Below are 12,302 nucleotides of genomic sequence, written 5' to 3'. Positions count from 1 at the left end.
TCTCCCCCATAAGCTCTCCCCTGCTTATTTTGTAGGGTGCTAAATCACTCAAGAATGCAAGGCCATGGCCATGTACAAGATTTACATTTCTACTGGGTGAATCCCTGTTCTCCCATTAGAAATAGCAAGTGTACAAATGTTCACGCTATTTCTTCCAGACCAAAAATGGTGGATCTGGGAGAAAGCTAACCCAACCCTAACCCGATACAGGTTGTTCCCAGAAGGGTTTCTCCAACAGAACAGACACTTGTACAGGGACCAGGAAAATCCAGGAGCAGGGAAGGGTTCCTGTGCTGTCCAGAGACTGGGATCTCTGGAAGAAGATATGGGAGGGAGCTGCTTCTGCTCCTCCTAAAGACTGGACAGGAGGAAAGGAAAAGCCGCTAGCTGATCCCTGCCAGCTCCTTACCCAGTAGGGACTCTAATGTGAGAAGCAGGCATGGGCTTTGCCATGCTGTTCTGTTTTCTCACTACCCATGGGCACCAGGAGGGAGCAGGGCTACAAGCCACAAACTGCAAGCAGTGCCACAAGCCCCTTTCTTGTAGGTGGGGGCTCTGCCCTGCTGCTTCAGTCCCCACAGAAATGGAAGGACTGGAGCAGCCACTGCTCCCCAGGCTGGGATCACACTTGTCTTGGGAAGGTTTAAGAAGCAGGGAAGAGGGGGCAGTTGCAGGCTGAAAGCATGTGCTACTTATACTGGTGGCAGAAGCTTTCCACTGCTAGAAATGAATGCTTGTACATGGCCCATGTCTCCACAGTAAACTTCTCATCTCTAGCAGCAGTGCTTCCCAATAGGGAGTGCTGCTCCAGGCAGGCTCCCTCCTAATCAACATGGCTGCAGGCACATGGCACCCTGGATTATACTTAACATGCAGCATGCCATGGTTCTTAGCACAGGGCAGGCTAATTGGCACTGTCATTCAGCGATGTTCATTATCACCTGCAGTACTGCATGAAGTGACTACACTGTTTTCAGTATCGGAGGCAGCAAGCCTGGAGCACTGCAGCACCCAGCACTGCTGCTGGGAACAGTTAAGCTTTCCTGAGTAGATGCATCTCCAGTCCTCCAATGTCCCCTTCCCCCAAAGACAGACAAGTTTTCAAGCAACTGATACAAGTCACTGGGAAAGAGACCCAGAGCATCTCTGCATAAAGACCCATGGACAAGATTCCCAGACACAAGCAAGTGAAGAAAAGACACTAGACAGATCTAGAGGAAATAAAGACACTTTAAAAAAAAAAATGAAGGAAGGCTTTAGCTGTGGAAACACCTGGCATCACCACTACATCAGGGATAGTAGTCCTGGAGGCATTTGTTGCATTTGTCAATTGTAACAATCCACCAGAGTGAGCTAGAGAGGAACATACTGCCAGGAACAGAGAGAGGCATAGCCAGCAGGCTTGTGCGGTGGCTCGTATTTGCTTTGGATTCAGATTCGGCCGATTCGGGGGACAGTGATCCAATCTGGCGATTCAAATCACTGTCCCGAATCAATTCAGCCGAGTCTGATTCAGAGATTTGGCTGCTGTCAAATCTCTGAATCACCCAGGCCCATCCCCCCAGCCCAGCAATGGCTGCCCCGCCTGCCCCAGCTCCCGGCACTTGTTAAAAAAAGTCCCCACTCAGCGGGTACTGCCAGGCAGGGAGGTGATACCCACTGCCCCATGCTGCATGGGGCCCTGACGCCCCCCCCCCCCCCCCCCGGCCAGCTCCAGCCCTTTAAGAAAAAAAAACAAAAACCCCACCTGAAATCCCCCCAGACACACCATTCCTGCTGGCGGGGGGTGATTCCTGCTTCCCCCCATTGCCCCACAACACATGGGGGGCTCTGCATGACTCCCCAAAGCCCTGAGGCCACTGCAGAAGCAGTGAGTCCTGGGGCTTTCCTTGGGTTCCCCCTTCCCCCCCCCCCGAAAGGGCCGGAGCTGGCCTGGGCAGGGCACCTGTGGGGGGGCTGGGGGAGCGGAGCAGGGGGTCAGGGGGCTCCTGGCAGAGCTTCCCATGCAGCGTGGGGTAGTGGGGGGGGGGGCAGCAGGGATTGCCCCCCTGCCTGGCAGTACCTGGGCTTTAAGTACTGAGCTGGGGTGTGTGGGGGGGCTGGTAGGGGTCCTCCCAGCCCCTACTTACCAGCTCAGAGTCAGCTGCCTCTCCCTGCTGCAGCCACCAGGGACTGCCCAAATCAAAGCTCTCTGAATCTTTTCCCCTGTAGGGGATTCGGGGGCACAAGAGACTGTAGGGAGTGGGAAACCAGTCTAACCTGCCTGGGGTTTGGGGGAGGGGAAATTACCAGCTGCTGCTGGCACAGAGTGCTTTCCCTGGACCCTGAGCCTGGCTGCTGCGATAGCTGCAGCATCACAGACTCCCCGAGGAGCTGCCACTCTGGTGCTCCCTCTAATAAAGTGGACACCAGAGGCAGGTGTGTGGCTCATTCATCCCTTGATATGCTGTTGGCCAGGATAAGCAAGTAAAAGGTTTGCTATTATTTTAAAAGTTTTATTTCATAATGTGTTTATATAAATATGACCATTCTCCAGAAACAGGCCTGCTCTCCGTCTCACTTTTTCAAAACAGTAAAGTAAGTGCACTTTTAGTACGTTTCATCCTTACCAATCAGACATACTGCTAGGATAGAGACAGCTGGATTCATTTACTTTCTAGGCATAAATCAACAGATTTGTTAAGAGTCAAGCAGGGATAGGTGTGTGAACCTACTGAAGACAATCTGCTTGCACAGGTGTATCTTAAGGTATAAATTACCTGGCATACCTTTATTACTCTCATTGATGCTCCACCAGGAAAGAATATGATACTCAAAACCTAGGGCTGGCAGCTAGGAAAACATTAGTACACTTAGAGAAAGACAGTTAGTCATGTTAGTCTGAAGTCAGGCAGAAAGCAGGGCAGGGCAGCACCTGAGAGAGTAGTTCAGAGATGCATAAGCTTTCATACAGTAGCCTACTTGTTCAGAAGGGCATAAGCTTTTATAGGTGAAGCATCTGACAAAGTTAGTCTCTAAGGTGCTACCTTGCCCTGCCTTTGGCCATTATTTAATTTGTAACTAAGCACAAGTGTTACAAAAAAGTTATTGAAAAGTAATAAACAAGTAGCCCCAAACTACTACTTTTATAGAAGAAATGCACTTTAAAAAAACAGAATACAATCAGAAGAAATTCTCTCAACAATAACTGAGGATGCTTTCAGAATAAATTTCTAACTGGCACAAAACTGATCTGATTTGTCGTCTCTCTTCTACTTTTACATCTCCCCTTTACATAGTCACAAATCAACTGATGCATTAATGTCTATGGAGTAAGGAATGGTATAAAGAAGATCAAGTGAATGCAATATATAATGTTCTAATACAAGAACAAAAAGATAATCAATTACATTAAAAGATGACAATGGAGAACTAATACAAAGTAACATGGTAGGTTTTTACCAAAGTTATAAATAAGTTTGTGGAATGCACTTGCAAACCATATTACTGAGGCAAAGACCTCAATAGGATTAAAAGGATTAGTCCTGCCTATAATTAACAGATACCTGCAGTCACAATAGATGGGACAATTGTTTATAAATGGGTATAAGTTTTTTTGCTTCAAGATAAGTGAGCATTAACAGTTTGAGGGCAAGAGAAATTTAACTTGGGTATAGTTTCATACAGCTGGTTGTAAGGAGGGGCTTCACACCTTCTGAAGGCCATTCTTCTAATGTGCATTCTTGGGGACTGGGTCATAGAAATAAATAAATAAATATAGAAATCACCATATTTGATTACCTATGGGTCCTCATAAAGCCCAATATACAATATAGATAAAAATGAAGCTAGCATGTAGGGGTTAAACTGGTGAAATGTTCAATCAAAACTATGCAACTTTGAAAAGGACTTGTTAAAAGAAATGGACAGAATCATCTTAGTTATGTGAACAAGCCAGCTCTTGATGAATGGCAAGGAATTTTGCTGTCCAGTTAGAACAATTCTGTCTTGATCCGAGATCAAAATAATAACACCACCACCACCACCACCACCACCACCACAAAAGCATCTGGAAAAAGATAGTCTGGGCAACTACAGCTCATTACACTGACTCTGAAAGCACAAAAGAATAAATGAAGATGTTCTGGTAAATAGAAAATGGGATCAAATCCAGCCTGGGTTTATCAAAGGGACCTTGTACCAGAATCATTAGCCAACTCTTGTTTCATAAGAGTTGATTTTATAGATTGGGGTGGCCAATCTGCAGTATGAGTGCCACAAGTGTCATAAGCGGCCAGTGTGCATGGCACATGGTAGATCAAGGAGGGGGCAGGCAGTACAGTGGCAGATAAGTCAGGGAACAGAAAGCAGAGCAGTAGATCAGACAAAGGAAGGGGATCAGAGTGGCACTTGTGGAAGGCTTAATTTATAGCATACCCGCCAAAAAAAGTTGGTCCCCACTATTCTAGATAAAAGGAACTGTAGTAGTTTCATCCGTCAGTAAAGTCTCTGATACAGTGCCACATGAAAAATAATTAGTTAAACTGGAAGAGATGAGGATTAATAGAATTGTAAAGAACTCCCTAAAAAAAGGATAAGAATAGGTGGTATTGAAAGGAGAAATATGGGACAGGAGGGTGCTAGATAGTGGAGTTCCTCAAGTATTGTCTTGGGATTGATAATATTTATTGTTTTCATTAATGACCTTGCCATGAAGACTTAGTAGCAAGCTGATAAAATTTATTATGAGAAAAAGTTAGGAGAATCAGTACAGAGAAAGACTGAGTTTTTGTACAGGGGGAACTGGAGAACCTAGGGACAAGTGACAAGAATTTCTATTATAAATTGGGAGTTCAGCAGTTGGAGAAGGACTGAGGAAAAGACATCACAGAAAGCTTATGAGACACTAAAGTGATGAAGCTGTTAAAAAGTCCTATTTGATCCTAGGGCATTTCAGAGGAGGAACTTTCAGTAGAGATTGTACAAGGCACTGGTGAAACTCATCTGAAATGCCATGTACAGTTCTAGTTACCCATGTGCAAGACATTAAATCAAAACAGGAAGGGATACACGAGGGGGTAACTGAATGATCAAGGGATTTGGGAGTTTATTGTATGAGAAGATACTAAAGAGCTTGGTTTGTTTAGCCCAGGAAAATGTTAAAAGGACATATGGGCTGTGTCCCCACAAGCAGGAATGTGTATTTCCCTGGGGACAAGTAGTGGCAGCACATCTTGAGCTGCTGCTACTTATCCCTGGGGAACACCCAGGCCATGCACGCTCCAGTGCATAGCAGGTTACCCAGGGTGGGGTAGGAGAGCCTGGAGCCAGCAGCTACGTTTGTCATAGTAGCCTTACCTGGGAGCCTCAGGGAGCTGCAGCCAGTGTTTTCCTGAAGCAGGAAGCCTGGCTGGCAGCTAAAGCATGGCTCCAGCTGGCCAGGCTCTGGTTTTGGGTGGCATGTGCTACTGCCACATGCATCACCCTGCTTTTTTTTTTTTTGGCATGGAATTTTTTGACCTGGGGATCTCCCAGGGTGCAGAAAATTCCCTGCACTGCAAAGTAGCAGCACAGGGAATGCCTAGATCTGCAGTGCCGCATACCGCATACCACATGTCCGTGATCATCTGAATGAGGCCATAATTGCTCTGATAAATACATGTGAGGAGAGGTAAGTATGAGGAAGGGAAAAAAATTATTTGAACTAAAACACAGTATATTGTCATGAACAAAGGGGACATACAGGTCATGAATACATTTAGGTTGAGAAGGAAGGTGAAAGGAAGGTGAAAGGAAAGGAAGGTTTCTAATCACAAGAGCAGGGAGGTTTTGAAACAGCTTTCCAAAAGGAATAGTTAGGACAAAAACCTAACTACCTTTAAAATGGAATTTGATCTCTTTATGACAGAAGTTGTATAAACACAGTTGCCCAAGATGGGGCATTCAACTCAGTGACCCCGGAGATCTTGTCCAGTCCTATGTTTCTACCAATTCAAGCTAAAAATACTGAAGTTTTAAAAGTCAGAAAACTGTTTATAAGTGTGAGATGATTGGATGCCTTATTTTATGGTTAAGATTAATGTTTGCAAAATACGGTCTTTAAAATAATTACAAGAGCTCTTTGTTTGTCTGAGGATCATAAACATGTTGCTAAAAGCATCTTAAAGCCATTTTAGTCTCGTATCTATATTACTAGGCAAGGGAGTGCCAGCCACGATAGAGCAAAGGCCAGCAAGTTCCAAGCACAGTATATTTCAGTTTTTATGCCTGTGTTTATTCTATTACTTGGTGCAAGCTTTGTGATCCAATTGATATCTGCTGAGATGTTATTTTTAAAATACTTATTCTCACTGAAAAATACCTATTCATGTCTATAAATATAGGTATTAATACCCATTTAAAATACCATTTTCACCTAGTCAAATTTGCATGAAGAGAGCAGTTTCTCTGCCTCAAACAAGACCTTTCCTTAAAATGGATGGCAGCCCAGAAGGGTGAATACTTTAAATTAATACTGAATAAATTCTTCCACATGGGCTACAGTAGACAGAAAGCTGCCAGGATGTATATAAAACCAAGCCCCTGATTAACTGTGATAATTAAAGTTTTTATATCTTTCTTTTGAAGGTTTTGATCAAGTCTTCTTTTCAACATTGGGGGTCATTATATTCTGCTTAAGTAAACGCTCCACGGAGTTACTGTTGAATTTAGTATTCTCTTCCGATTCTTAAGAGAAAGGAGATACACATGCACACACAAAAAGGCTTGTGGTTATGGAGCCATAACATGGCCTTCAATAGCTGCCACTTTTTACTTGTAAGGTTGCTCATCAAGCCCTTCCATATAGCTGTGGCCAATGGCCAACACACTGGGGAGAGGCAGCCATTTCTCCTTCAAAAGCCAACTTAAACATTTTCAAAATGTGAATTCCACTCAACAACCCCTGCAGCATTGCAGACCTACTAACTCCATGCCAAACCACTCTAAAGTTCAATCTAACCCGCTAAGTGAAAGAGGATGCTTCCCCTTCTCTCTCAACAAATATCAATTAAGCATTAAATCTTTCACTGCGCTCATCTCATGGTTCCTCACCACACTGTTTCACTCCTTTGCCATGTTTATCTGTTTGGCTAGGGACAGACATTCAAGAAGCCTGAGCCTGAATTGATTCAATCCTTGCAAGTTAGTCTAACCTGGCTAGGCTGAATTAGTTTATAACCAGACAGACATCCCAGAAATGCAGGCACACGTCTCCAGTGGTTCAGGCTAGAAGCTGGGGGGTGCTAGAGCAGCCCTCCCTTTCCTTCCAGAGCTGAGCTGGGGGTGGGGAGTGGCCAGACCCTCCCACCCCCCACATAGGATGCTATGATTAGGGAGGGGTTCCTCTCCCCCCAGCAGGGAAGTTTTGTCACCCCTAACTCAGTGTTTATCAGCCCACTGAGAAAACAACAGAGGGACATTACCAGCTACCTGTTTATTCTGCCTTTGTCCATCTGCCACAGCTCTGGAGGTAGCCAGAGGTCTGCTAGCTAATGCTGAGAGGTACCTGTGAGGGACAGGGAAATGCTTGCTTAGCAGAGAGTGGGGAGCAGAAGCGGGGAGTAGGGGGAAGCCAGGCAAATGCCTGCAGAGACTGCTGGAGCTGCAGCTAGGGAGCAGAGGGGAGGGGCCAGCCTTGCCATGGAGCAGAGAGCTTTGCTCAGCCCAGAGAGCATGCTGGGATAGTCTGGTTTAACTTAAACCAGCAAGGGGTCTGGGACAGACATTACATAAATCAGATTCACCCAAATCAGTTAAGTCTAATATTACATTCAACCAGGTTTATCTCAAACTGGTTTCAGCCATTTTCAAAGTGGTTTATGTGCCCTGAACATCTGTTCTGTTACAGGTTTAAATCAGTTTCTGATCACTTAAACCGGTTTGTGTAATATCTGTCCCTAGCCTTTAAGTTTGTGATTTCAGCTTTCAGAACACTTTCTTTTACAAAGGAAAGAGACATGAGCATAAGTTATAGAGTCTGAACTTTACAAACAGCTGGTCAAATTCTAAGTCAATCCACTTTTAGTATTCATCAAAGCCTGATCCTTCAGTAATTATTTTACTGTGCTATAACTGTTTTAATACTATGTTCATGGAGTCAAATAAATTAAAAATTCTTCATCTTACCTGTCCAATTCATTTATGTGAATGAGATTTCTTGATACCGGTGTTCATGAATATCTGATCAATCCATTATCTACAAGAAGAAAGTCATGTTAGTATTAAAAAGAAAAAAAAATTACTATTATTTTCCTGGCCAAAAAAAAAAAAAAAAAAGAAATCAGAGACAAAATATATTATTGGTTTAAGGTGACATGACCTTATTGACTTTAATGCAACTAAATTATTTAAAACCACAGGTTAATTTGGCTTCACACATTTTCACAAAAATGCCTAAATGAATTTACAAAAATGCGAGAAATAGAGAAAAACATCACACTACTGTGTACCCATCAGCACCCCCCCCCCTCAGCCCCCCCCCAACCCCAACCTCTCCCCCCAACAATATGGGATGCATTTTACCTTTCTCAGTAGTACACTGAGACTAGATGACTGACAGAAAAGCACTGCCTACCAAAACAAATCTCTGCCGTTGTCTTTCCATAGGTCATACCCTTTTCATGTTCTCTTTGTGAACAAATAACTGATCCAAAGTTCACTGGACAGTTATTCTTTCAGAAAGGAAGACTAGTTAGATATAAAACAACCAGTGTCACTGTGCCAATTAGTTGTAGTATCTCCTCTCATTTAACAGTTTGAGAAAAAACAGAGTATACAGGTAGCATCAAGGACATTCTGGGTAGTGTATGGAACACGTGAGCAACAGAACTGCCAGGTTATCAGGGCATTTTAGTGTTCAGCACCATTGCAGGAAAGCTAATGAGAATCATAAATCTTTTTGCCAATAGCATAACACCTAGCAGCCAAATAATTTTGGAGAGAAATGAACTGCGAACGTGTGTGTACACTCATGTGTTTACTTGCATAATATAGTGTTGAATACAGCAGAACTATGCATTTACATCCAAGATATCAAAGATTTAAACTAATCATCTGGGTGTGACATCAGGCAAAAAGTAGTTTAAGGGTGGAGTTTAGCAAAGTAGTTCATAATCCCCATTTTACCAGAATAGAAATCAGATGCCAGATTCATCTGGACTTGGAGATTTAATGGAGTTATACCAGGGATAGTGATAGCCCAAACTGTTTGCCTCCTAGAATTCCCAAAAGAAGCCTGAAAACTAGGAGTTCCAGTCCTGGAGTCCCAACCTATCTGGCAGTGGTTTGCCTTTAAAAAAAAAAAAAAAAAAAAAATTATACAACTTTTCCATTGGAGCCCCATTTGAAGTGGGACTGCATGAACAAGACATATTTAAAAATGTGGGATCATTGTTTTTGATTTCAGATTGTTTTGTTTAAAGATACATTTTCCAGCTTCTATTTACTTTATCATGCAACAAAAGCTTACAGCTATACTCTACCACGGATTTGTTTTGGAACTCCTAATTGCTTCCATAAGAAAGTGATTTTATGCAGTGATGGCAGGTCTACTCCCTCACATTGTCTTCCTAACATTTTGCTCCAAAGTCACTCTGATGTCACACACATTTCGAAGCCAGAAGGGTCAATTAATGATTATCCAGTCTGACTTGCACAACACAAGGCAAAGAACCTTATCCACTCTAGTGGGTAAGGTGTTCACTTAACACAGTTTATTTTCTGGGCACGCTTGCCTCACAGGGAACAGCTGAAATCACAAAATAAATATTTACATAAACAATAAAAGGTTAACGCACACTGTGGTCTTTTCCCGGTCAGACCCTTAGAGTGTGCCCTGGCTCAGTGTTACAGTCTCTCACTTGCTCACTTTTGCTCTCTCTTTCTCAGTTCTCTCCAGCTCCCTTCCCCAGGAGCCTTTAACTTCCTTTGGGCCAGCTAATTATTCTCTGCAGCTGGCCCAGTCCTACCAGCAAGTCTGCAATCAGTACCTTACTGCCTGCAGCTGTGCTGCAGCCCCCCCCCCCCCCCCCGAGTCATACTGCCTGTTACACAACCTTCCCCCAAGAGGGGAACCCTCTTCAATTTCTTTACCACCTCCCCCCTCCACCCCACCAGCCCAAGAGAGGAAATCTGTCCCTCTCAGGCTTTACCTTGCCCCCTGGCATCCCTGGCACAGGGCAAGGCTGCTCTCTGCTATAGCAGGAGCAAGCATACTTCACATCCCTTTCTTACAACGTACAGGTGGTTCATGGCCCTTTGGTTCTCTTACCAACATCACAGGTGGAGTTTATCGAGCATTCCTGTCTGAGGCCTTAGTTACTTGCTCCTGTGGGCCCTTTCTGCCTAGCCCCAGACTGCCCTGCCTCTCATACCCCTTGTAGCAAGCACAGTCCTTCATATCTTTCCACATGCCAGACCCCCACCTTAAGTCTTGCTCTCTCAAACGACTGTGAGAAGTTTTTCCCCCAAGTCCGTATCTTACCCCAAAGTTCCTTAAGTCCCAAGGCAATTGTGGCCCCACCAGGGCCTCTGTTGGACAGTCTCTGTAAGAAGTGGCCTCTTGGCCCATCTTTACCTGGATGGGCCTGCCCCATAATGCCAGTCTATTAAACATTGCCACTGCGTGAGTGGCTTCTAGGGCTGTGCAAAGCTTCAGTCCCTGATTTGATTCGGCAGAGATTTGGCCTGATTCAGTGGCTGAATCTCTGAATCTGAATTGAATTAGGAGACCCTTTAATCTCTCTGAATCGAATCGGAGCCCTCCGAATCGATTTGGAGAGATTTGGAAAGATTCAGCAATTCTGATATAGACACAGCTTTAAATGTTTTTTTCTACATACCTGTAGGTAGCAGGTAACTCGTGAATGCTGCAGTGCTGGGGCGGATCGAGTGTTCCACAGAAGCACGGGGAGGCTCCCCAGCATGCTCGGCAGCACTTCCGGTCTACTTCTGGGTCCACTGGGGAGCGCATTGGGAACCCCCACACCTCCCTGGCTCGGTGACTGGTGCCTCCTGGGTCTGGGGGAGGGGGGGGCACCCAGGGTCCCCCTGCAGCTGATTGCTGAGCCAAGAGGGACACAGGGAAGGGCCAGCATGCTCCCCGGTGGGCCTGGAAGTGGACTGGAAATACTTCCAGTCCACTTCTGGGTTTGCCACTGAGCACGTGGAGGGTCCCCCCCGCACTCCTGAGGCGACTCATGAATGCTGCAATGCATGGAGCGTCATGCATTGCAGCATTCATGAGTCGCCTGCTACCTAGAGGTATGTAGAAAAAACTTTTAAAGCTATGTCTATGTCCGAATCACTGATTCTCTGAATCAGCATCGAATCTACAGATTCAGATTCGACCGAATCAAATCAGGGACAGTGATCCAAATCAACTAATCGAATCACTGTCCCTGATTCAGGCCGAATCTGAATCAAGTAGGGCCTGTTTTGCACACCCCTAGTGGCTTCATTGAGGCATTCAAAGTTAACTCTTCCTATGCCCTGATTTTTCCCTTTTCTGGTCCTCCAAACATTTGCATACCTTACTGCTTCTGCTATTTGGAATACTTGCTTCAGTTCCCTCCAGCCAACTTTGAAGCAGAGGTTGCTCACAAACACCATGGACCCTAACTGACTGGCCCTTCAGGATGGCTTACCCCTGGGTACAAAATCTGGGTTTTTCTCCACAGTTGCAGCAGGTGTTGTTACTGGTTTCTTCCCTGGTCTTAGCTCCTTCTTGGTTGTCTGAGGAGAGCCATTCCTGATGCTTGCCTCTGGCTTTTGTTCATTGGTGGGGATTCCACTTGCAGTTTCCAGCACTGGTCTACTGGTCTGGTCTGCTCTGGTCCACTGGTCTCCATCATGACCTGCAGGCCTTCTTCTACATCCTGCAGCTTCCCCATCCTTGTTCATGCCCTGCTAGGTTTGCTCCCCTCTTTCTCTTTTGCTCTAGGGGATTGTCCCTTAAACAGTCTCTTGGCTCCCATCCTGGGAGCCCTATTCTTCCCAGCACCCCCATGGGGATACCTCATCATTATTAGTCCAATGGTATTAACAAGCCCACTGCTGAGGAACTCCACCAGTAAGACTGCCACCCCATGCCCTTTCAAGCAGCATACCTCTCTTGGGGTTTGAGCTGTCTGCTTTCCAGTGGGCTTCACTTTTCTGCTCAGTCCATGTCCTCTATCCTCACCCACCAGGAGGGCTCTGTATCTCTTTCTGTTGCTGTGGAGATGTGGCTGACCTCACTTTGGCTCCTTTTAACTCTGCCTCTAATTATAAGACCTGGCTCTTCA

At 45.1% G+C, this 12,302-nt stretch overlaps 1 protein-coding gene across 9 annotated transcripts in view; it reads right to left on the bottom strand.

Moving 5' to 3' along the window:
• Positions 1-12,302, bottom strand: part of PRLR (prolactin receptor) — a 230,990-nt gene that overhangs the window by 44,642 nt on the left and 174,046 nt on the right. For 8 of the 9 annotated variants that reach the window (XM_059725229.1, XM_019496007.2, XM_014593990.3 and 5 more), the window contains one exon: positions 8,146-8,215. The gene's annotated coding sequence lies outside the window, so the exon portion shown is untranslated. Of the gene's footprint in view, positions 1-8,145; positions 8,216-8,541; positions 8,595-12,302 lie in introns of those variants that run through there. The other variant, XM_006270038.4, reaches the window with a different exon arrangement.

Source organism: Alligator mississippiensis, chromosome 3 (assembly GCF_030867095.1).
Source record: "Alligator mississippiensis isolate rAllMis1 chromosome 3, rAllMis1, whole genome shotgun sequence".
Lineage (NCBI taxonomy): Eukaryota > Metazoa > Chordata > Crocodylia > Alligatoridae > Alligator > Alligator mississippiensis.
This window is presented reverse-complemented; position numbering and strand designations above follow the sequence as displayed.